This window comes from Hippocampus comes, unplaced genomic scaffold, assembly GCF_001891065.2.
Source record: "Hippocampus comes isolate QL1 unplaced genomic scaffold, H_comes_QL1_v1.1 scaffold526, whole genome shotgun sequence".
In the NCBI taxonomy this organism is placed as follows: Eukaryota; Metazoa; Chordata; class Actinopteri; order Syngnathiformes; family Syngnathidae; genus Hippocampus; species Hippocampus comes.
The window spans coordinates 464,307-490,792 of NW_017806233.1; the positions used below are offsets into that span (position 1 = coordinate 464,307).

Genomic DNA, 26,486 nt, shown 5'->3' on the forward strand with positions numbered 1-26,486 from the left:
TCTTACCTGGCGAGCACTGAATGCCTCGGTTTCACATTTGAGCATTACAAGCCGCTGGCGTCAGGCCAAAATCTCAGTCCACAACTGTGGTCATGTTTTTCCGAATTATTGACCCACCTAAAGAGTTGAAAACGGTTCGCTTTCTTTCAAGGTGCAGTTTCATGATTGAGCCCCTGATAATTTACGAGGCACGTGGATCCTATCGGATACCAATGAAGTGTAACCAATGTGAAAACCAGAGAGCTGCCTCAGGATGGAAAAACAAGCAATTGTAGGGTTTTCATCTGCTCTCGACTTTCTTTTGGCTCATGGCTTTTTGTTGGAGCGTTTTGCAATCTATTGGCTGACTTCATTTTGCCAGACGTTCTATTTAGCCGATTTCTTGATCGAACGTGTCTGGAGGTCATCGGGGTTGTGTGGTATCAGTGAAAATGAACTGGAAAATATGATTAGCAGCAGTAAATTCTTGATTTCACATTTATTTGATTGATTTGAGCATGTTGAGCAGTGAGCCGGAGGAGATGGAAAATTTTTTATGCACTCGCCGAGAACCACTCGGCAACAGTACTCTTGTCTCTTGGTCCGTTCGACTCCCCGGCGAATGAGGAATGACGTTGGCCGAACCGTCATGAACTTGTGGAAACTCTCATCATCCGTTTATTGTCATGCTTGTCATGATCATTTTATTTTTGTTGTTGTCTTTTATGTTTTCCGAAGCTCAATTTTCCTTAAAAGATATATTTTGAAGAGTTTGACGCTGTCAATTTTATTGCTATGCGTTAGCCTAGCGACGTCGTACACCGGACACAGAAATACTAGAGTCCATTTTAGATCTTTCAATGAACTCTTTCTTCTGTACTGCATGCAGTCGGTCGCAGATCATGAAATCCCAGATGCTACAGTATTTTTATGTTACACTCTGAGTCACCCAGGGTTAGGAGAGGGGGGGGACCTTATATACTGTAGATGTACAGCTAAAGCTGGCAATCACACCACTCATACTTGACATTTTTTATGCCCCCCCCCGGAGGCTTTTGAGGCTGTTAACGAACAGGCGGTGGCTTTCAAAAGCCGCGTGATGCTTGTTAACATGTTGCACCTTCCTCGCTAAGCAAGCGGAGGTGAGATTTGCAACCGTTTTGATCTGCGATTTTTAAAGGGCAGCGATGGGAATTATACGGTTCCTTGTTCCATAGCCTTGTGAACACAAGCGCGCTTTTCTGTCTTCACAGAGACAAATTCTCTCGAGTAATGGAAGCTTCAGCAGTGCAGAAGGGGCCCTTAATTCACTGCCTCAAGGGACACCAGTGTCTTTTGGCTGTTTGCCGAGTTCATCATGTCATGTCAGTGTCAAATGTGAACAGTCGGTATACCGGAAGAAAACTAGCCATGTTAGATGAGTGTATTTCGTTGAAATGTTTGTTTTCGTTTTGCAGTGCTTTTGAAGTAATTCTAAATTTGAAGATATTGGACGTTTAGCAATTCTGAAACAAAATTATATTTAATTTTAGTTTATTGTCGTCTTGCAACTCTGGAAAAGCTCTCTGTAAAAACAATGTATTATTCATATTAATGGTAATCATCTGTCAAGAAACACAGACTGGATTTGAGGAAACGATGCAAAAACAAAACCACATACCACCATTCCATTTGATCGTTTTTCTGACTGACTCAAGTCAAATGTTTACATTTTACTTGCATGTACTCTTAATGCAACATTCTTTTTTTGTCAAGAATCGCTATTGTTACTCAGTCCGGTAAAGTTGGCAAAAGACTGGCACATTCAAAGTCACTGTCGTGTTTTTTCAATAACAACAAGCAGAAGTTCTCCAGCTGGTTGCAGTACAACCCTCATTTTGGAAAATAAAATTAAATAAATTGTATCCATACAAACTCTTCTCTAAACATGTCTTTGTACTGCAACCAGCTGGAGATCTATGTGTGTAATTATTGAAGAAACGCGACAATGGATAATGATGAAGTGATTGTTTTTTAAGGGTTCGTTTTCTTGTGGCGGTTGACATTTGTTGACGGTCCCCGGGCACGAGTCTCCGCCAAGTCATTTGAAAAAAAAAAACATGACAGTCCATCAACAGCTCAGTCCATCAATAGTTTTGCTGAAATTCAAGTGATAGCTCTTCGACTACCTTACAGAAATTGAAAAAAGATGTATTGCAATGACGTTTTGGAGTTTTTTGGACCTGACTAAGTAACAAAAGCGATTCTTGGGTCAATCACGAATGTTAACGCGTCACTCTCATCGAGGGGGAGCGTAATCAGGGCAGGCCAATTCACACTTGCAGCAATTTGTCAACAATCACCGCCAGATGATTATCTGCTCTTCCTCCTCCTGCAGCGCGTGGTGAGTTGGATTCAGTCTGAGAAATGTAAAAGAACCGTGCACACATTGTTTCAGATTGTGGTGGATAAGTTTATAAGCCACTTTTATCGTGAGTGAGAACGCTATATGATGGTACTGAATAGTTTGTTTTGGTTGTAGACTAGGTGAGTTGTGTTGAACCATTATCGAGCCAAGCAAATTCATTCCTCAGTTCAGGTATTTATAGATATATTTTTTTTTGTAGTTGAAAGGATTCGCTCCAGCCGGAATGTTGTACACACTTGAGTCGAGTCCAAGGGTCGGCAACCGGTTTCCACGGAAAAGACAACACTGGGAGCCGTAAAACTTTTTGACATCTGCGTTACGGGCCAGGTGTAATTCCTGGACGGTCAGCTGTCGCCAGGCCGTCGGCGGGCAGTCAAGTGAATCATCTTCATAGGGCCATGTCTCCCCACCTTTTCGGGTTTTAGCATCACTTGTGGGCAGACATGAGACTGGTGTTTTTTTTTTTTCCTTTCCCCAACCCCTGTTACTGTCACCATGGAAACCAGCATTTCTCTCCCCTTTCCAATGGAGGTATTAAATGTAATGGGGTCGGAACGTAACAAAAGCTGATATGACATCCGCCACAATCGTATCCTAAAGCTCTTTTGATGCTGTGACAACCTTTTCCAAGGATGTCGACCTTTTAATACCGCCTTTCAACTGATGACAATACTGACATCCTGACATCCCGACCACGTTTCTTTTTGAAACTTTAAACGGGCTGTGGGCGCTACGTTTTCAAACTCATTAGAGCTTGGTGTTTGACGAGCCATTTCAATTAGTCAAATTTAGTCATTTTTAGGGGCTACTTTTACATTCGAGAGTAATGAGTGATGCACTTCACGCCCTCTGTCCAAGCATCCCGTTAAACGTGTTCTGTCTTGTCTCCGATGCAACCTTTACTGACGGTGACACAGTTCGTGGACGAAGGTCCGACAAAGTCCGAACAGATATCGCCGGTGACAAAAGCCAGGAAACCGAAACATGAACAGAAAGCCCTTGCAAAAGGCTAAGAAACAGCAAAACCAGAAAATACACAAACACGCGTCCAAATAAGCGTATCCAAAAATCAGCAAAAAAATTGGATAACAAAAATACTTGCAAAACCAGAATCTAAACGGACAAGACTGACCGGGAACATGAGCAAGAAGGTCTAGAAAATGACACTACTGCGAACAAGGTCAATAGAGGGCTCCGTCCTTTTAGCAATTACCCACAATGCACTACCGGCGACCATATTGGATTGGAGGGCTGTTATAAACAAGCCATACACTCGTGTATAAACAAGCCATCCACTTGTGTATGGCTTGTTTATAACAGCCCTCCAATATGGCCGCCGGTAGTGCATTGTGGGTAATTGCTAAAAGGACGGAGCCCTCTATAAGCCGACAGAGAGTAGCCAACTTGGCACTCCTGAAATGCTTGGGAACAAGTAGCAGGTGGTCCTGCTGGAGGGAAATGCCCTTCACTCCAGCTGAGACTGGAACAAAACAAACACACGACGGACATGACAGGTAGAATCTTGCCAGTAGGATGTCACCCCGTTTGAAATCAAAGACATTCATCTGTGACCTGAAGCAAAAGATTAGCGCTAGAAAGAAAGGGGGGGGGCATTTTCTTGGTATTGTGTATGGCCTACTGACATGCTATTACATTTAAAAGCCCCATCATAGTTAATGAATGGAACAGTTTGGTTGAGTGTTCTTCTTAAAGTCAGGCAAATCAAATGCCTCTTTGTAATTGCTGCCTTGTGCTTCTCGCCAAAAAGAAAAAAAAAACATGCCTATTATACCCTCACGTCTTTTACTTATGTCATGCCTGAAGACAAGCACTGTTACGTAGCCACCTCGTGATGCATCTTGGATGGTTTGCAGGTAACCACTTAAGCATGAGCAAGACTTGACTGGTGATGAACACATTTTGTGCAAAAACATGCCTGTGTCTGCATAACCGCCGAGGGACACCAAAGTGGATGTGATGGGCATTAGCGGCGCATGGGAAGAGCGGCAGAAGTGCGAGTAGCAACGATTCAAGGGCCGCTTCGCTTGAAAGTGGAAAAATTTGATTCAACTCGGCTCAAGTGGACACGAGTTGCTATGTTGAACACACGGTTGCCGCTCTGGCTGCAATGTAAATAAGGGATGCACCGGATGTTTATATTACTGCTCAAAGTCAGTGATTGGTGTTCTGAAGGAGTTTCTCGAGCATTCTGCAGCGAAATGAAAGATTCATGACCCGAAGTGGTGCATAAGTGGATACTCTGTGAGACGCTTAATCGATGTAATAACTTGTAATCGATAACGGGAGCAACGGGGCTGAAAAAAAGCCTTCTTGCAAAATACACTTTTTTTTTCTTTACAATACAAAACATTTTCATCCAATATTTAAAAAATATATATATTTTTTAAAATTGGGCGCTTCCAGCTCTGTCCAACACCACAATGGATTTAAAATGAAACGCTCAAGATGCGCTTTAACTGCAGACTCAGAATTTTAATTTGACAGTATTAAGATTCCAAATCAAGTGAAGAGTGTGGAAATTATCACACATGTTTATACTTTTATCGAGTGGCAGCCCGATTGTGATTTTTGGGCCTCTTCTTGTGTTAAAGCAAAGCCCGAATGCATTTGGCTGCATGCAACCGAGTCACCGCCACAACATGGCTGCCAATCAAGTGTACCTGACTGCACAGAGAAAAGGTAAAAGAAATTTATTGCAGCATCCGCACAACTTTTAAAAGAGTATTGTCTTGCAAGGACGCCGTGTTTGTGTTTCTCAGCCAATATCCGCACAACTTTTAAACGAGTACAGTATTGTCTTACAAGGACGCCGTGTTTGTGTCTCTCGGCAGGTTGAACAATGGCGTGCGTTTCAAGTGGCTTGACAGAAGTACCCGTGAGTCTTGCTTTATATTGTTTATTCAGACGTCTATGAGTCATGCTGGTGAAAAAAAAAATACTGTGTGTGGTTCAATGCAATTTTGTGAATTAGGCATTCTTGTCAATGTGGGAAATTGCAGAGTGCATTTAAATCCATATTTAGGCAAAAGGCACAGCACATTTCACTCACAAGGTAAGTCAACGTATTTGACTTTTTATTTACATTTAAAAGAGGTGCATTTCTTGTGGCAAAATGAATGAAATAACCAAAATGATATAAAATTGGTAGGTCAAACGGTGCTTGTCAGAATGTCACCGTTAGGGGGCAATGTTGCTCATCTCTTGTTCTTTACTTGCCGTCAAACCAGTTGCGTCATTATTGATTTCTCCGGGAAAATATCCACTTCTGATTTAATATTAAACCAGTCGTGTAAGTTTTTGATTCTTTTGTGGTTAAAGAGGTAACGTAATTAAAACTTAAACTTTTTTTTTTTCTAAAATCTTTCTGCAAAAAAAGCCCGTTTCAAGACACGTGAACCTCCCTGGAGGTGAAATGTATTGGAGTCAGCATTCTGCGACCATTCGCCCAGATAAGGTTTCAGTATTTATTTTTCACATAAATAATCACACTCGTTCCTCCCCAGGAGAGGCGGGGTGTATTTATTTTCCATGTGTGAGGTCAAAAAACAACTTTTAGGCCTCTTTTTCCTTTTTGTCTTTTCCGCATGCATTTCAATGCCGCAGAGCACAAAAGGCCTGTTTGTGTTATCCCTCGACACACTCGTCCCCATGCGCGCGTGCCGTGATAATTTGGCCGATGATGGCTATGTTTAAAGTGTCTGTCCTTGTCACTGCCTGTCACGCGCTCATGCTCTATATCAAAATGACTCGCGTCACATTGTTAAGACTTGACCTTTATGGATTTGATGAGATGTGAGGTTAAAGTGATGGAGAATAGACGGCACAGAGTGGCGCATTAATTGGACAGCAGACTGGATGGGACGGTTGAATTTTAATGAACGCTCTGAAAAGTTTGTGATAACAAGGAGACAGCAATACAATTGTGGAAATAAAAAAAAAAATATATATATATATGGTGCTTTAAGATACAATTGACCTCACTTTTTTGAGTTTCATGAGATGCTAGTTAACATTAAGACATTTTTTGGTAATTTTTATGATATATATATATATATATATATATATATATATATATATATATTATAATCTCATTTTGGGGTGTGAACAAAAACTTTAGATGCAAGTGCTGTGCGGTGGCAGTGAACGCAACACACCTTACTTCACAACAAGCCGCAGTTTAGCCGATAAAGCTCTTTAATGCCACCAGTTCGTGTCCTGTCAAACTAAACATAAAACAAAGATCACAACACGTTGTGTATTTAAAACAATCTCATAACTTTGCCTTTAAGTCTGCTAGTTTAATGCTAACTCTAAATGGGTGGATTGGTTAACATGAAGCCACCATGTCGTGGTGCACCAACGGTGCAGCAGCTCATGTAGAGAGACAATATGACATTCAATTACCCTCTGCAAAAAATGTTTTTTTGTTTGTTTTAGTTTTTGTCTGCATGACTGTATTATACTACTGCTCAATGGCCAAACCAGACACTCCAGAACAAGTCACAATGATTTAATAATGATGCACAAACTGTTTATTCCTTTCCGTTCAGTTTGATTACGTTATCACAATACAAACGATTAAACTCTTATCTCAAAGCACCCCTTTATTACCTAAAAAAAAGAAAGGCCAAAACACAATTTTCAAACTATTTTGTCAGATTTACAAAGTATGAGAGAAAAAAACATCTGAAAAGCACCAAAATCCTTCATGCGATTGTTGTCATCGAATGCATGCGGGATTGTCAAATTTGTGCTTGCTGCCTACGGCTCCACTTACCGCTGTCTCCGCTGGCAGCATAAAAGCAGCTCATGTAAATGATTACAAAAAGTGTTGGGATGACAGTTTTCCTGCTGGATGATTTTGGTGGTGGTGATGGTGGGGGCGGGGGGGTGTTGAAACTGTCAGGGGATAAAACCGCAACGGAGCATTGGGCACTGTGTGAAAACATGAAGGCGCTCATTATGATAACTTAGCAGCCACCGACCTGCAAAAATTGCTGCCAAATTGGCGGCTCCCCCCATTGAGAAATGGAGCAAATAGGACTGTAATTGCGTTGAACTGTTAATATCGCCTTCTCTCGTCTGTCCGCTTCAGCTGTCCCCCGCTAATAAAAGCTCATCCAGCGCCGGTGCTATCCGGATAGGTTGCATGTACGAAGCTACTATATATAGAGCTTTCCCTCTCACCGGCTTCTTGTGCGTCCGCTTTGATTAAGAAAACGTGCAGATCGGATGCATGTCATCGCAAAGGAGTTGGCAGCACGCGATGACGCTGAGGTTTGAAAGCCCATTAAAAATTGTCACTTTATTTAAAGCAGCTGCTTCGCCAGCGACTACCACATCCTTCTGGAAAAGCAATCAAGCTCAGAAGCTTGATGATCGTGGTGGTGGGGGGTGAGTCGGCGGGGAGGGGGGACGTTCGTGCGTCTCTGGGAATATTATTGGTGAAGATGTAAAAGCTGACGAAACCATCATGTGCTCGTGTGTGGGCCTCGACCCTTCAAGCCAACCAAACCTAATTGGCCAAAATCGGAAACAGCCACAGACGCCAAAGCCCGAGCTGCGCTTTGACGCTATGTGATGTCGTTTTGCCGTAAAGGTCACTATCATGCTAAAACAGAATCAATAGAATAAGCCTAAGGTCCCACACAACAATACGGAAGAATCAAAAACGTTCATCCGTACCTCATTGGCGAGTGAGCAGAAGGAGAGCGGCAATGTACAAATTAGCTGGACATAAATCTAGCGGTGCTATTTTATTTGACAGAACAGCAACAAGAATAGTCAGCAGGGTTATAAGTCAAGGCAAAATACACGACTCAAGGATCTTAAACTGCACGATATGGACATGTAAATGATGAGCAGAAAGCGCCGATACTAGGCTAGAAAGCACCGGTACTAGACTAGACTAGACATGTATAACTTACTTTAAATTTTTATTTTTATTTTTTTTGTCTGATTCGTTCAATGTCACCTTGCCGATCGAGTACTTATAGCATGCAGATGGTTGGTGCCCTTCCAAGGTAAACCTCCCCTCCTCGGTACCAGACACGGAGTCCAGCATCATGGTCTGCTTGCGTTCATCAACACCGCGACGCTCGGCGGTGGCGCGTCGCGTTTCCGTACGCATGCACCGTCCACTTCCTGTTGTGCTTCTTCTCCGCCAATGTCTAGAGATGAGTATAAACAAGCTCAGAAACACAGCGGTTTATTGTTCCAGGTAGATGCAGTCAAGAGCAGCGGCGAGGGGGAGGTGGGGAGGGGTTGTTTATTTTATTTTGGGCTCTGAAGTGTGCCCGAAGACTTGCTGAACAGGATGAATAACACATTTAGGAGGAAAGAAAAGGCAAAAAGTAAAATAATCAGCACACGAGCAGAAAGACGAGGCGACTTATGGGAGTGGATTTTTTTTTTTGCAGAATTTTTGCAAGAGCAGCACAAAACGGCGAGAACCCCCCCCCCCCCCCCCCACACACACACACACAAAAACCATTGGATGTCGTCACGATGCTTGATTTCGGGTGAAAAAATATTTTGGAACTGGGCGAAATGAGGGAAAGGAAAGGCGAAAGCGTTTTGTTTTGGTTGATGAAAGTTAAAATGTTTGGCTTGGCCCGATGACGGCTTTGCACTGTGCACTTCTGGCGGGCCCGAAGCTGGGGTCAGCTAGCATCGCCGTAGTTACAGAAATGTCTGCCGCCGCAACTGCGAGTGAGTGCCCCCAAAGGTCCTGACAAGGTGATGTTATGTGAGCTAGCATTGATTCAGCAAAACCCCCTTTCACGCGGTTTTCGGAAAATCGGTGAGTCACAGCTCTAACAATGGAACGTGATTTCTTTGCATGTGCCTTCCTTGGAAAAGTGAGCATGACGGGAAGCTTAACACCCAACAGGGTGTTAAACTTCCCGTTTTGGGTGTTCAACTTCCCGTCATGCTTCCCGCGAGTCCAAAAATGAGCAATGTAAAAATGAAAAATTCAATCCCTTGTCTGTCAAGTAGACCAAAAAAAAAACTTTGACGGTTTTGGTTGAATCTTTTCCGACAATATTCAGGTTCACAAATTTTTTTCATAAATGACCATTACTTGCAACAGAATGATGGGAAATTTTAGTAGTGGGTGCAAAAATTCACACGTTGGTCCTAGTTTTCTGCTGTTCCGCTACAATACCACCAAATTCACCGGTCAACGTAAAGTCGGAAAAACAACCAGTGACAGCACGAAAAGGGTCGGTGTGAAACCTTCTTGATGAAAATGATCATGAAGGAATGCAAAAGAATATTCATTTTCGATATCCAACTCGGAAACCAGCAAATTCGGGAGTCGCCTTCAACCCCCGATTCCCAAGCGGTACCTTTCACACGTGTTGGAAAAGCTGACCTTGACATGCAGTGTGAAAGGGGGGCCGAGGACTCTCTCTGGAGAAGGTGGACTCGCGAAGTCAGTCTGGAACAGAAGCCAGGTGCCTTATCCCATTGCCCTGCGTTCGCAAAAAGATCCGAACTAGCACAACCTTGGCGAGCATCATCAGTCTGGCGTTCCGAATGAGATCTTATATCATTTTACATGTTTGAAACCCTTCTGACGTCTCTGTCAAAATTTCGTCTGTTGCCATGAGACCTGATGACTAAAACAGATCAACTCGCACTGGTGTCTTGCCAGTGAAATTTCATTGTTCCAATATTGTGTAGAAAGAGCGACTCCGTACTTTCTGTCAACGTTGAAACCAAACATCCAATTCTGCTCGGATTCATAATTGGGTCACTTGACCCATGTAAGTGTAAATCCATCCGAATGGACACATTTTTTTTTTTTTATCTTCGAGGCCAAAAGTGCTCAATTGGGTTTAAAAAAAAAAAAAAAAAAAAAATCCGTTCCGGCAGCTCCCGCATAATCAGCACAAGCCGCAGTTTTCAGATGCTATTTAGATATGCGATGCTAACAAATGAGGCTTTACCCCTTTATAGCAACAGACTCCGTAATGGTGTTTCGGCGGCCCAAGTGTGTTTCTTTTCTAGTGGTTAGAGGAGCTTAGGCCGTTTCCTGAGGCGCGTTCCGTAATGCACATTCTCCCCCTCGGCGTGTAATTGCGGTATTATTGCCGTGAAATACTGCAGTACACAGTCCGTGATTTCAGCGCCGGGCATGGCACCAGCTTGCGCCTTCAGTACATTTAAGGGCTGTTTCGTTTGGTCGGGAATCGGAGTCACATTTGGCTGGTGCGTCTGGATCCTCTTAAATAATACAAACACTGCTCCAGCGCCATATTGGACAAACATAGAAGGAAGCTATTATGCTCATTCCCTTTTTTTTTTTTTAAATGCGGAATTGAGCGTTGCATGATTTCTAGTGGAGCAAAAATCCTTTTGATCTTTTTGTGCAAAAAATAGTTTTTAGTTTGTCTCTTCAACCCCCATTCGCCATAAGAGCTAACCTAGCGAAACGCTGCCAAGAGATACAGTAGCAGTGCTGTACTCGGTAAAGTTTATGCCGCCCCACTATCCACTGAAGTGGAAGAAAAAGCAACAAAATAATAACAGAGTTTCGCACATATTGATGAAAAAAAAAAAAAATTGAGGAAGCCAGTGGGAGAACATTTCTGGTAATCGTCACGGGAAGCTAACGTGAAGCGAGCGTCACGTAACGAACGATAATGTCTGCTGTATGGAAACGTTTTAAACCTGGAAAGACGCGTGTGTGCAAATTAAGCAGAGACCGTCGGTTTTTGGGAGAGACACGCCTCCATCTTGTATTTTGTCTGTCCATCTCAGACAAATCAGCCTTCCGGGTCTTTGGTTCTTTTTGAGATGTCATCCCTTGAGGGAGTTTAGTTCTTAACCTTAATGTGTACAGGGCCTGGAGATAACAGTTACTTTTGATAAGGAATACATTTATAATTGCCCCACAACAGCTAGGAAACTGCCCCCAGCCCCATTTCTCTCTCTCTCTTTTTTTTTTTTGGAAACCTCAAATTTTCTGCTCGGTAACTCGATCGCTTGGCTACTTCCTGTGAGATCAGGCAGTCAGGCAGGGGTTCGAAGTAAGGCAGCTTCGAGGGTGGCTCTGGCTCGCAAAGCAGCTGGCAACAATGTCGAAATTGCTGGAGGAATCCATCGGTCGGAGCTTCACCTTGAGGAGATGAACTTCCCACTTGAACTCCTGAATCAGTTCGGAAGGAGTTGTTTCGGTGATGTCCTGCAGATGGCGATGTTGCCCTTGTTAGAGATGATGCAGGAGCTCCAGTAGACTTGCGTGAGGCCTGAGTGCCCATTGATGACTTTTCTGGCTCCTTCTCCCATTTCCATTGGTCTGACATCAAAGGCTGGATTTGCACTGACTGTATAAAATGGAAACGTTTTAAACCTGGAAAGACGCGTGTGTGCAAATTAAGCAGAGACCGTCGGTTTTTGGGAGAGACACGCCTCCATCTTGTATTTTGTCTGTCCATCTCAGACAAATCAGCCTTCCGGGTCTTTGGTTCTTTTTGAGATGTCATCCCTTGAGGGAGTTTAGTTCTTAACCTTAATGTGTACAGGGCCTGGAGATAACAGTTACTTTTGATAAGGAATACATTTATAATTGCCCCACAACAGCTAGGAAACTGCCCCCAGCCCCATTTCTCTCTCTCTCTTTTTTTTTTTTGGAAACCTCAAATTTTCTGCTCGGTAACTCGATCGCTTGGCTACTTCCTGTGAGATCAGGCAGTCAGGCAGGGGTTCGAAGTAAGGCAGCTTCGAGGGTGGCTCTGGCTCGCAAAGCAGCTGGCAACAATGTCGAAATTGCTGGAGGAATCCATCGGTCGGAGCTTCACCTTGAGGAGATGAACTTCCCACTTGAACTCCTGAATCAGTTCGGAAGGAGTTGTTTCGGTGATGTCCTGCAGATGGCGATGTTGCCCTTGTTAGAGATGATGCAGGAGCTCCAGTAGACTTGCGTGAGGCCTGAGTGCCCATTGATGACTTTTCTGGCTCCTTCTCCCATTTCCATTGGTCTGACATCAAAGGCTGGATTTGCACTGACTGTATAAAAGCCTTTCCAGTTAGAGCTGACCTGTCCATTTACGGTTCTGTATCTACTTTTTTTTTGCCAATTAAGTGATGCATCTTGAACATTGCATACGTTTACGAGCACCAAAAACCCTGACATCCAAAATGCGAGTACAAATTAAAATATACAAATAGTTTGATTCAACAGGTGAGAGAAATGTAACAATCTATTTGTCACACCATTGCACTGTTTTTAAATGCAGTTAATTGCGTTGTGAGTCCTTCACAAAGTTCAGTAAAATGCTTTTGTTTCACATAATCGCCCGTAAGTATTGTCAGATTGTCTGTCGACTTGTGTTGCTTCACTGTTTGTATTCAGATGTCAAAATAGCAGGCAAAAGTTTTTCTTGCCAATTTTGCATCTCTGTCACACTGCTGGACATTTAAAGATGCTTCAGGACGACTTTCTGCAGCTCTAGTGCGATTGTCGTCATATCAGCACTAGAGCAGGAGTGGACGGTAAACCGTTTGGCTTAAGCGAGCGCGAAATGGAACTTTGCCTCTGTGACGGGCACATCGATGACTTTTTAGGGCTGCCGCGGCGCACGCTGTCTCCGCCGAGCAATTATTTTTATTTTTATTATTTTTTAAAAATTCCTAAAACAGGACAAGAACGTCGCGGGCCAGATAGACGTACATAAAACGAGCGCGGGGAGAAAGGGATCCTCCTGAGGGCAGTGAAACTTTCCACAGGTTCTCCGTGTTTATGTGAGGCTGGCAGCTCCTCCGAAGAAGTCTGACTCGAGCTTCCCTTCTGCTCTCGCTATCTCCCCCCCCCAACTTTTCCTTGATTTTGCAATTTTTACCGACCCAAGAAAAGAAGGCCGAGGCGTTAAAAGGGCTCAAAGTGGGGTCTGGGAAGGAGCCATGTTCCCGCTTTATAGCCCCTAGTCACCGTTGCTCTGTTAGCTTAGCCGTGACACCGCTCTTTTTTTTTTCCCCCCCAATCAGCAGCCCAGATCAACAAAGCTTGAGTAATAAATCAAACATTCAACATGTCCAAATACGGTACGGTCTGAATTGACGGATCTCATTTGATGCAATAAAAGTCATATTAAAGCATTTGTACAATGACACAAGGCCTCGTGTCCACACAAATACTGTTTGAGATTCCCAAAAAAAAAAAAAATCTTTTTTTGTGTTTTGGCCCTTAAAAAAATGAATGAATGAATAAAAAAGGAAAAATAAATCTGTCCGAATCATGATTTATGCTTGATTTTTATATTTATATGGGATATTCGGTGGTTGTCCAGCAAAAAGCATTCATCTCAAATCTATTTGTTTGCATTTAAAAAAAAAAAAAAAAAAAGACATCAAATGGCTTTTTGTTGGACAATATCTTACAACTCCATCTATTGTCGGGAGAGCATGATGTCGAATGAACGTTTGCTGATCATTTCATAGATTCGTTGTGAAAACGTTGGTGCAGCTTTAATTAACACGATCATCTGGATTTTTACATTTGAGTAGGGGTACAATTTTTTTTTAGTTTAATTGGGCAAACATCCCCCCCTCCCAATAGCACAATGGCTGTAGTGTCGCCACCATCTCCACCACCTCATCTCGATTTGCGCGCGTGTTTACGCTTCAGCTCTCAGCCGAGCCCCGTTTCTCGGGAAGGGCCACACTTGGGATGTTTTGTATCTGATAAACCAAGCGATATCTCACCCCGCCCGCCAACTTTGTATTACTAGGCTCTTGGCTTGGCTGCATGTAACTGAGGGTGTGAATAGCCCCCGTGGTGGGTGGCGAGCATGATGGGGGGGGGGGCGCTTGTTGATGCTGGTCAGAGTCTGAATGAAGAGTAACCGCAGCGTGTGTGCATTTTTTTTTCTGCTGGAATGAACTCGCAGCCCGTAGGTCAACATATGATGTCCAGTAGTTGTCAGATGAACAGATGCTAACGCGCACACACACACACACACACACACGCACACGCACACGCACACTTCTGTTTTAAGTATTAAAGGGCCCAGGCTGTCTTTAGAATGAGTCGTTAGTCATCGAGATTCCCTCATCTGATAATAGGCTCGTCTAAATCGGTCATTTGCGGTTAAGTTTGAACCCTAAACTGACAGTCCAGTGCGAGCGCAAACTTTTTTTTTTTCCTGCTGACCACCCTCTGGGAGTGTGGACGGCATAACGGACCTACTAAACGGTTGCCCAATTCAACTCAGTGAAATCCAAATCCTGACCCGTATGAGAATTTTGATACCTTTCAGTGATACCATAAGGCAAATATTCTCCCGATTTCCCGATAATAACGTATGATCCAGTTCCTGTTTCTAGTGGGATTGTGCAATATTACGATAAGCGCGAGTAAGACCAGTGCCCCCAAGGACAGGCGTGGCGCTGTAATGCAAACGGGACAGAGGTTGTTTTTTAACTTTCCACTGTGTCTCCCGTTCGCGACGCCGCGGCGTAGACGGCGCTGAGAGTGTCAACAGTGGAGTCGGAGGATACGATAACATCACGTCTCAAGTCTGCTTTTTATGCTCCGTGATTGTCATATCAAAAAACTCCACACCGGCGTGCCAAAATCAACCAATAATATGAGGCAGCAGATGTACGATGTGTCACTCTTGGCTCGGCTCTATTCAGCTGAGAGGATCAGTCAGCCATTTTCTGTCCAACGCTCCACAATGAAAGAGCATTTCCTCGCATATTTCCCGATCCGTATTCATCTTTTGCCATGATATATATCCGCCTGTAGGCCTACTGCAGTGTCCTCGAGTGTAGGTTATGAATATTTGCAAGACAATTTAAGGTCTTGGTCGACCTCAAGTATGCATTTTCACTGAAGACAATTACCGTATTTTCCGCACGATAAGGCGCTTCGGGGTATAAGGTGCACCTTGAATGAGTGACCTATTCCAATACGTACTGGTTTCATATGTAGGACGCGCCGCATTATAAGGCGCATAGAATAGAAGCTACAATAGTGGCTGCGGTTGCGTTATGCAGCCACTAGATGGGGCTACGCTAAAAGGAATACAATACAATACAGCTTTATTTAGCTCATGTTTTCGCAACCACTGCAGCTGTAAGAAAGCGCTTTACAGAGGATTTGAAATAAATCAGAATATTTATCCATATGTAAGGCGCAACGGATTATAAGGCGCAACTGTCGGCTTTTGAGAAAATTGAGTGCTTTCAGGTGCCCCTTATAGTGCGGAAAATACGGTAAGTCTTGAATAAACCAGATCTGTTTTTGGAAAACATTTCACACGAATCCTTTACGCCCACTAACTACACGTATGTTTTTGGAGACGTCACGGATCATCAAAGGCGATTTACAGTCTTCAACACGGCTAAAATACAAATTGACATGGACGTCAACCAAGCTCGTAGCGTTATTATTTGAGGCATGGCCAGACCAGCGTTTAAAGGAATTACAGTATACAGTCACTTAATTTTATTTGGACATTCAATTAAGAAACTCCAACACGGATTGATGTGATCCATGATCGTGTTTCCCCACTGGGACCCACAAATAGGTCACCAAATATCAAAGGAGGGGGGACGCAAATTGAGACGTGCACTCCAAGGAGAACGTATGAACACAATAGTCGGTATAAATCTGGTTTATACCTCTGCCTCTCAGTTCTCTCTTCAAAATCAACGGCCGATGTGCGAGTGTTGTCGATTATTGTTGGACACACAACGAGCAACATCTATCATGGAGAGGAGGCAGCGGCATATACCGCTGAGAAATGTATAATGGCTTTTCAACACTCGGCTGCCACTGACGCATTTTAAAGCGCGTTGTTTTTATGCGTCGAAATCGAAACCATACGATCGCTCATATATCAACTCGGTAGCAGCTTGGCTTTACCTGCAACGTTTAAATCCAGCCGTCTTTCCTGTTCGCTTTTTGCAATGAGGGTAAGTTTGGGACATTTGCTTTGCTGTGATGTTTTTGGTTTTTTTTTCCCTTCCATGTAGGAAAAGTGAGACACGGGTAGTGCCATATTTTTACATTTCGTCTTGATTGATAGGCTATAGAGTTGCAGAGTAAGAATATTGCAATTTCACAGTTTAATCTCGTTGAATATATTTGACTGTAAATCAGTTTCATGATTAAATAATAAAAAAAAAATCCTAAATGGATTCCGAAAGATTTAGGGGATTTATTTTTCCTCCAGTGATCAATGGTCCTTATATTGTATCGAGAAATAGTTCTTTGCTGCATATTTTCTCAGTCGTCACGTTATGTTTAACGACGGACCAAATGTCAAATCGCTTCGTCGTGAACACAGAATACGATTAACCTGGCATGAATGTATAAATGTGCAACCTACTGTACAAGCTGACATGTTTTTGTAAACATTTAGGTGTCAAATCTCACGGTGCTGCGTTCTTGAAATGAGTCAACTTGTGCATTTCATAAACACCAAACACGATTGAGGGTCATCAGCATTTTTGTGAAAAGGAGTTAGATATGTGGAATGACTTTCTGACCTGGCTTGACCAAGGTCATTGAGCCTCCCACCGCAGTTCCAAAGCGCACCAAAAGTCAGGCAATGGTTAAAAAAAATCAAAATAAAAAATCTTGTCAGTGTCTAGCGGAGCTGGAGAGACATGGAAACAAAACAAAGGCGCCTCTCTTTTGAATGCAAACACATCCAAATAAAAGTTTCCATTCGGGCAAAGACACCTCGAGACCGCCTTGAGGGTTTTGAATTGCGCTGACCAATCGGATCGCACTTCAGGGCGCAACAAGAAAGCGGCGAGAGAAAACAAAACACGCAATTCACCCGAGGTTACGTGTGAAAACGACCGGCAGCGCGATGTCGTCTTTAATGGGTGTCGTTGGCGGCGGCGGGTTCGCGCTTTCAGCGACCACTGCTCCTTAAGGGATGACAAACTCCTAAATCCGGAGCGGCGCGTTCCAGCGAGCCGCTCAAAGTAATCTGGAAAGTGCATCAAGTGCTCGGGCAGTTAGAGCGCCATCAAAAGCATTGGATTGCAGTCCACCGCAGTAAATCTGCATGCTCACTTCCTCAGGCGAGGTCGGGGTCGATCTGATCAAAATGCACCATGGGGGTGACGGGCCAAGTCTCGACGTTCCGTTGTTTTGTTCGGTTGTCGATGCCAAAAACATCACTTGTCCTTGTAAAAACTTGGTGGTCAATCCAAATTTGCTGGAAGAACAACAACAACAAAACTGCGCAAGTCAAACCAAACTTGGGAGTTCAAATCATCCAATGTGACACGACGCATTACGTCGGCAAATCTCGAGCCAGACCAGAGCAATGCTCTGCTGCTTTATTTTTGTTTCATCGTATAGTGATGAGCTCTTCGTTCAATCTTTTTTTTTTTTTTTTTTAAATCATCACAATTCCTTGCAAAACTTGTTTAGTGCGACACTGTGTAAAATTGAGCATCGCCATTAAAAATAAAAAATAAAAAAAATGAAATCCTGGAAGGTTATCTCAAAAAATATGCCTTCAAAATTTGGGAGTCACGTGAGTTGTCAATAAATCTCATAATAACCCGAGATTTTCATATGGGTAATCTGGATATTGGATTGTTTCCATTTTTAGCTTTAGACTAGCTATTAAGGCGGCAACAATTATTTTGAGTAACTCGAAACATCCCACTTCAATAAGATTGAAGTGAAAATCCGCGCCCCAAAGCTTTGCTACGTTCTCGAAAAGGGATGCGTGATTGGATGAAATCAGTGGCTACATGTGCGTAAATATGCGGGTGTTCATTGTACCTATGTTACATTATATTATTTTAATCATAGTCATTAACTTCAACATGCATTTGTATGACAGTATCGTTTTTTTGTTTTTTTTTGGTTTCGACAAACTGATGGACATCTTGTCCATTATTCAGCAATTTGCAGGTTGCATGAAGTGAGTCGGTGGGCCGGATCTGGCCCCCAGGCCTGGAGTTAGACACCATTGCCATAAAGGAAGGCCATATGCACTTTACACTCCCTTAGAAGGAGATCATATTCCTGTGCCGAGCAGTTGTGTTGCTTGGCTAGCGTTGGCGCTAATTCAGAGTCCAGGCACCCGGTGAGCGGAGCGTAAAAAGTCAGCAAAGCCCAGGAAAGTCGAGCCAATAAGGCAGGATAAAGGATGAAAAGTCTGTGAGAAGTTGTAACCATAAATCAGCTCGATTTGGATCTGAGCAACGCTCGGAGGATGAGATTTATGACGTCAAGGGAGGTGGCATTAGGCGACTGCGAGTTACTAATGGAGAGGCATTAACTTCTTGTACCTGGCTGTCATAGTGATACAGTTCCCCTTTGCGCTGGGAGGAAAAAACGAGCTTCTGAGCTTCAAGCAGTCAGCGGTGGAAAAAGACATCTATGTCATCACTCTGTGGGAGAAAGTGAACGCCGTACTTCTCCTTGGAAAAGAGGCTTAACTCTTTCGAGTCAGCCTGGTCCGACCGCTCGTGAAAAATCTCTGGAGTCAAAATGTCCCGCGCGATTTAAACGTGCCGGCGCGCTGACGGCAACAAAAGTTCAAGTGATGAATTCGACGGCGGCGCTGTGAAAACACATCAAACACAAAATTCCCCTCTCCAAACATTCCGGGATCCGTTTGAACACCCTCCCATTTATTTGTTTTTAAAATTTCTTCTCATGCATTTTAATAACGACCTTTACCTATAAATATTCCGGCATATCCTTAACACGGACCAAAAACAACAAGGCCGAAAAACAGGGCGCTCTGTGTTCATTCTGATATGCTGCGGCCAATCACCACGTTAATTAGGAAGCCCGCCGCCGCCCTGGCAGGATGACGGACAGGCTTGGTCGCCGGCGGTCGCCCCGCCTGAAACTCAGCCAAGTTGCTTGAAAAACTGGGAGTTTTATACAAACGTCTTTAGTGGGAGGTTGCGCTATGTACATCAGCAGGGGACTTTCCATATGGCCTTGTGGGACACCCTTCGTCACTCATCGCCTACGTTGACATCCTCTACTTTCTCTATAAAGAAAATTAAAATCACAGGGTTTGTCGGAAAAGAAAATGACAATGACATTGCTTATTTGCAGCGTAGTGACAAACCTCTGTGCCGCGTAAGGTGTGCGTGGTAAAAAACGTTAAATTCGGGCATGGCGCCGCTATAACGATATTGATGCCGCATCCAATCGGAGAAGCGATGTAGGAGGGACTTCGGAGTGCCAACCGCGAGAGGTTTTGATGGTGTCGTAACATAAATGGCATGGAGAAACGGGAGTTAAAAATAAATAACGGGGTGCCTCGTTGTCCTGTGGTTTGCTCTGACTTGATAAAGAAGGCACAGCAATGGATTTGATGACTTGGTCGAATTTAACAAAATATTTGTAGCTATTTGCAAGGTGTAAACGGGCGTCATATCTTTGGCCGTGTTGAGTGCAATTGACTCTGTGATGGCCCCCCCATTCTTGTCATGCACTGTGCACATGTTCAGGGGAGGCTCTCGCCGGGACCCTGTGGGACGCCATTCATCACTCATCGCTGCAATGTTGATAACATCCTCGGCTCTTCTGGTTCAAACACACACACGCGCGTCTGCACACACACGCACATATATACACAGACGACGGTCGGCTTCCAAAAACACACACTCGCTGATCCTTTTGTGATTCGCAGATGTCTAACAGGAAGTTGTTGAGGAGTGTATAAAGCCCGGTTTCCTTCCTACCCAGACGGCGTTGGACTCGGGCCAACGGCTCTTCAGCCCCCTCTGTTAGGCCAAATTGTGTACTACCCTCGAGCCGAAACCCTCCCATCTCCGTCTTGACAGCTGTCCTGTGATGTATTCAGCTCAGCGACCGCACGTGTGCGAGAGAGCCTCGTTTGCATATCAGGATGGTTGATTAGCAGGGCGGCATGCGCGAGCACAACCGCCGAGATGGAAGGGGGCACCGGTTAAAAACGGCATATCGCACAAAATCGGTCCTTGGCGGCAACATCAATAGACATTCGGCAGCCCCCCCTCCCCCTCCCCTTCCATTTACAGTAGAAAGAAAGAGAAGGAAAACAAATACATAATTGAATGATTGGCCTTCAGGTCAAATGCAGCTGCTTTGGCTTTTGGGGTGCAGTCAGGATACTCCAGATGTCAGAATATTTTAGCGCCGTTATGCATCCGCTCACACGGATAGACGTGATGTATATTTCTTACGTGAGGATACAAGTGTAAAAAGGATATTCGCACGTCGAGATAACCGCAGTGGAAGTCGAAACAATTTTATCGATAAATACTTTGAATGTGGCACCTGTAGACCGTGTTTGCCTTGGAACAACTGCTCTAAAACGACTGTTATCCTCACGCAGCGTTCCTGTCGACATGGCGCGATAACTACAAACGGCGCACACATCGCTGCCGAGTCGAGGCCGAGACTGACACCAAAAAAAAAGAAAAAAAAAGACTCACTCCTCACACGCTACCACATTCATCATACGCAAAGCACCCCTGAGAGTCATCCGATCGCAACGTATAGCGAAAGCAGGATGTCGTGAGCATAGTGTCAGGCGATGGCCGACTGACAGGAGGCTGGAAACCGGCGGGGGCGGGGGTTGCGGGGGCGGGACGCCAAATTTCTTTAGCCGCCACGCTAATCGGCAGATGAAGCATCCCGTTATGTCTGCCTGTTCTTCTCTCCCAGCGCTTAAGTTTGTTTGTTGCCTTCCAAGAGCTTTTTGTATCTTCAAGTGAAGACGAGCTACCCCGCGTTCGAGATGACTAATAATTGCTTTCATATGATCATCGTTGCACCAGTGTGCTATTAAATCAATCCGCCTGGGAAATTTATAAATGCCCCAATTTTGGCGCCGCGCAAACATGGAGCAGAATTATAATAATGTAATCTTTGCCTGGCCCAATTTAAATAAATCATACCGGAGTGATATCAGAAAAGAGCCAACGGGCTAACTGAAGCCAGCTTTGGTATTGACAAATCGGAGGGGGGGGGGGTGAAAAAAAAGGAAACTGACTTTATTTCATTTGCCACTGGGATGGTGCCTCTTTAAGAATGAAAACCACAAATTGCTCCCCAAAATTCCTTTACCTCTGGAGCTGACCACTTTAAAATTGGCCCGGTCGGAGATTATAAATACGGCCATTTGATGGCTCTGTTATTACGCCCTGAGAAGGGGGCGAGGGAGGGTGGAGGTGGGGGGATCGGTGAGGTAGAGGAGCTTTGTGGCCGCAAGGACGGATGGTTTCTCTTGATGTGGCCGAGAGCTTTGAGCTTCCATGGCGCGCGCGTTTGGTGCGCGGCAACAGGAGATGGCTTCCAAATGGAGACCAAACGTGCGCCGCCTGCGTGCGTTCGTGCGTGCGCCGGTCGACGGTGTGAGGTGACGCGACGCAAAACGCTAAACCAGACTGATGGTCACAAAAACTCGGTGGCAAGATAGGAGAGAACGGAAACAACCCGTTGAATTTTGTTCGAATGGGTCGAAGTGGGCAAAAATATCGATTGCAGTATTTTGTGTCGTTATTTATCACGGAGGAGGAGATATGGCCGCTGGCTGACATCCAATTAACCCCCCCCCCCAAAAAAAAGGACAATTCGATGCTTTTCTTGATTTTATGGACTCACATCTTTTCAATCAAAACGGATTTTCCAAGTCAAATCGTTTTTTTTTTTTTTTGTTTGTTTTTTTTTTTAACCTCTAGTTCCGACCGTTGTCGAGCTGCAAATGATTTGGAATTTGGGGTGTTGCCCCCCACCCCCACAACAGCAAACATTGGTATGAGCCTCGCATGCATCATATGTCACCATTTCACTCAATTTCCAGTAAACGGGGCTGATTAAGCCGCCTCCTGTGTTTCTTACACTTACGAGGTCAACAGCGGAGTCAAATGGTGACCGGCCGACAGAGTCACAGCAGGGAACTTTCTTTTACAATGCCCGACTTAACGGGAAGTGTGGTTTTTTTTTTTTTTTTTTTTTTTTTTTTTTTTGGTGCTTATTTTCTGTCTCTCTTTCTTCCTCCTCCTTCGCTGCGTATCTGGCCACCTCGCAATTTCTGCCTCGCTTCCTGCCGCTGCGGCTCGTTTCTACGAGGCTGACTCAGCCCTCGATGTCTATTCTCGGACCCCGGGACGGCTGTTCCAACGCCATAACCCCCCGTCTTTTGTTCGCGCCGCCTTTTACCAAGCCACGCCCCCCCACCTCCCCTCTCTACAACCCACCCTCGCCGCTTGACCTGCCAACCGATGAAGTGTAAGCACACCACTTGAGGTCAACAAAATGAGTTTATGTTTCTCTAAGTGCGTGGGCCACTCCGGGGGAACATGATAGGGCACAACTGCAGAGGCCTAACATAGAACTTAAGAAAACAAGATGACCACAGCTATGTTGATGTATTCCTGCGCCTTTGGGTCAAGACAAGATGTGCAGATGTTCTTTAGGGTGGTGGTGGTGGTGGCGATGATGCTGAACCACCTCATTACTAACCAGCCCGGATGTTTTTGAACTCCATTGCTGTGATCCATGATTGCCAAGGGGTGAGGGGGGGGGGGACTCTCAAGAGTGTATTTGGATTGTGTGGGACTATTATCTGAAAGCCGAGGACGAGGTCAAGGCCATTAAGGTCGTGATTCGACTCAATTCAGATTTATGTGTGTGTGTGGGGGGTGGGGGGTGGGGGTTACCACGTCCGCCTCACAGTGCAGAGGTGCAGGGTTCGAGTCCAGCTCTGGCCTTTCTATGGGTCGTTTTCATGTTCTCCCCGTGCTTGTGTGGGTTTTCTCCGGGTACTCTGGTTTCCTCCCCACATTCCGAAAACATGCATATGCAAAGTTGTTTTACGTGTTCATCATATTGGATATATGTCCTTGAATTTACATGAAAATAGTAAAAAAAAAAAAAATGGACCTAGACATGAGGTCACAATTGGACACTCGCACCTGCAATGTAAATCCAGCCTAAAAATCTAAACGCTGAGTCACCGTGCCTGTCGTAACATGATCAAATAATGCGTTTTGGGTGTAGCCATAATCGAGTAGATGTATTTGCGCTGCGGTGTTTTTCTTCTGTTACATCGTTCCATTTAGCTTTTAGCAGCTTTTTGGTAGCGTGCTTCGCTTTCTCCTTGGACTTTGCGGTGGGCTCTCGGAACATCTGGCAGATGTTAGCGTCCATGATTTTGCTGTAAAAAGATCCATTAAAGTCATTAGCTCCTGTTGCTCCTGTCCATTAGCTTGTAGTCCACAATCGGTGTTGCCCCATCAGCGCCAGTCACGGAGTGCTGAGCGACTGGACGTTGACGGTTCTCAAAGTGGCTCGGAGGGGTCCACGATGGTACCGCGTTTTAGTCACACTCCTTCCCTCCGCTTCTTTCATTACAGACAAATAAATACGCCTGAGAAGAATCCTTTCTCCAGTTTGCAAACTGCCTGTCTGTGGTGCTGTCGTCCTCCTTTTTGAGACGTGAGATAAATTCAAAGCGGCTTTCATATTAGCGGCGGGTGGCAACGCGTAAACTGGAACCATCTGCCAGAGCGGGAAGGCTAAAAGGCGGAAGCTCTCGCTATTGTCGCAGGCCCGCGCTGTTTAATGACCGCTGTTGAGCGCAAATAACAAGACGGAGACAATAAGGTATTCTGGAAAATAGCTCAAGGTATGATCTCATCCGGGAAGGATGCGACTTTAAAGCTTTCACGCGCCGCAGCGCAGAAGTGAGAAGGAAATTAGGAACTCCAACTGGGAACGATTGATGGCGATGCCTTAGGATAAAACGCGTTAGAAAGCGAGCGTACGCGCTTTTTCCCAGAGTTTATGCTGACACAAAATGTTCATCTGGGTGTCAGCGCTTTGTGCTTTTTGATAGCCGACACGCTGGATGGATTCTGAGTTTGAAATCTTAGAGGCGTAATGCAATTGCTTATGTAAGACCGAACGCACGCCAGCCACTTAATCGAATGACGAATATCTGGGGTGGTCAAAGGGTTTTTTTTGTTTGTTTTGTTTTCCGACTGAGGTGTTTTTGATTTTGAGCAAGCTCTCAAGATAATATTACCCACTGAATTAAAGGCGATGGTGTTGTCAACGACAGATCACAAATCATTCTGCAGCAATGGAAAATTGTCGAAACATAAGCGCCCACGGCTGGGTCGTGCCGGCACCAATGCGGGGATGCCAACCATCCTGATTTCATTGTTAAAGAGAAACAATCACATCGAAGGTATGGGAAGTCTAAAAAAAAAAAAAAAGATTTGGATTGAGTGAAGCGTCGTGGGAGGTCAAGATGATGAAGAAAAGTGCGTTTTCCCCTCTCTCAGCAATTAAAATGTAGCCGTGGAAGCGCGGAGCCTTTCGCGAGAGACACAGACCACCGCCGCCTCTGCTTTAATTGAAACAGGGCCGGCAATCCAACAGCAACAGCCGCATTTTATTTATTTGAAAGACGCTTCACATGTCTAGGATCTTTACCTCGCGGCACTAATTGCGTCTTCCGACGGGAAGACCCCGAGTCCATGTTGAGGCTCTTTACAAAGAGATTTGAATCTCTGATCCCCGGAGCAGGACTTTATGGAAAATATGGAAAGTATGAGCGTCTTTGACAACGCAGGATAATCCCCTGACTGTTTTCCTAAGGTCGGTAAATATTTAAAGCCTTTGCCCCGGCCGTAAACTGTTGGTAATTGCCCCTGGCGCAGCGCTCGCCGAGCGGTGTTGTTTGCCCACGTTTCTCCAGCGCATTACATCATGAGAGTATTTGTTTGGGAGTTTGATGAGGGGTCTCGGAAAACCCGCATGAATGCACAAAATTGCCCATCCTCTTTGGCCTGGCGTTGACTCGACAAGAGGCTGGGGGGAAAAAAAGGAGAAAGCGCCGGGTGAAAGTCATGTAATTACGGCATCGTGGATGATCTTTCGATGACCCTTGGACTGACGATTCTCAGATCACGTCAGGAAAATGTCCTGTTTTTGAGCTTATTGTTCTTACTGTACGTTGCACTTGAGGTTGTACTAAACCAATATGTCTGCCGAAAAATCTTGCCCCCCGAAAACCATCGGTGTCGTGTGATAGGACGTGACTCGGTGTAGTACCCGGACTGACCTTTGAGAGGCAGCGATGTGACACCATGACTGCTGGAAAATGCAACGAAGAAGCGTTTTTTTTTTTCCGTGTCATTTCTATTGTCCGAAAGAATTGGAGGACACGTTAGATAAAGCTTCATACTTCAGTAAACCCGCAGCCGTTATTTGGTGTTCATTTTTCTCTTTTTAGTGCTGTTTGTGGATCCTTAAAAATCTTTGGAAATCATAGTACTTGATATTTTTTGTTTGTGTTTTGAATTAAGCAAACTACACTTGTTTAATTAATTATGCCTGAGTGTATTGTTTCATACTCTATTTTGTATGTGTTGTTGCTCCGTATGTGTTCAACAGTGTGAAAGTTATAACTACCGTAGCATCGATGCTAATTTCCATGGCCCCATAAGCTAGCTTACTTTCGAACAAAATCAAATGCCTTTCCTGGACATTTTGGTTTGTAATAAGTTTTCTAATTTTGGTTGTGAGTGTCAACTTTACCCAAAACTTCAACTGGAATCGGCAAAAAAAAATTTCCTCGTCGTAAACCTGTACGGCTAGCGTTTTACATCAGATTTATCGTCACGCTAATATTGTATCAATATGACTTAACCGTAGCAAAATGGTGAATATTTAGGTCATGCTAAGATTAAAAAAAAAAAACAAAAACAAAAACATAAAAGGTTTGGAAAACCCAGAACAGAACATTGAAACATTAGAAAATTTTAATGTAATCTAATAAATGTGCTGTAATACTGCCAGTGTAGCCTCAGGGAACGATACTTTTTTTTTTTTTTTGTTTTTTTTTGGTCTTGAAATCACTCCCATGCAGACGCCAACAGTCTGCAGTGGGTCGATGGTGGGCTAGACCAGCCGATGGGGGCCACATGGATGAGTACGGCCTGGTGAGCCAGACAGTTACGGATCGCTTGCTTTTAATTAGCGGCTTCGCATGCAGCCCGTGTGGAGCTGTGAGCCCACCGCAAACGCACGGGAGATGTCACCCACCCTCCTCTCCCCTACCCGTAGCGCCCC

General features: G+C 44.4%; 1 protein-coding gene across 1 annotated transcript in view; it reads left to right on the forward strand.

Moving 5' to 3' along the window:
• Positions 1 to 2,103: 2,103 nt before the first annotated feature.
• Positions 2,104 to 26,486, forward strand: part of runx2b (RUNX family transcription factor 2b) — a 94,696-nt gene continuing 70,313 nt past the window's right edge. Inside the window, exons 1-3 of the mRNA XM_019856516.1 lie at positions 2,104 to 2,362; positions 4,999 to 5,086; positions 5,239 to 5,282. The gene's annotated coding sequence lies outside the window, so the exon portion shown is untranslated. The remainder of the gene's footprint in view (positions 2,363 to 4,998; positions 5,087 to 5,238; positions 5,283 to 26,486) is intronic.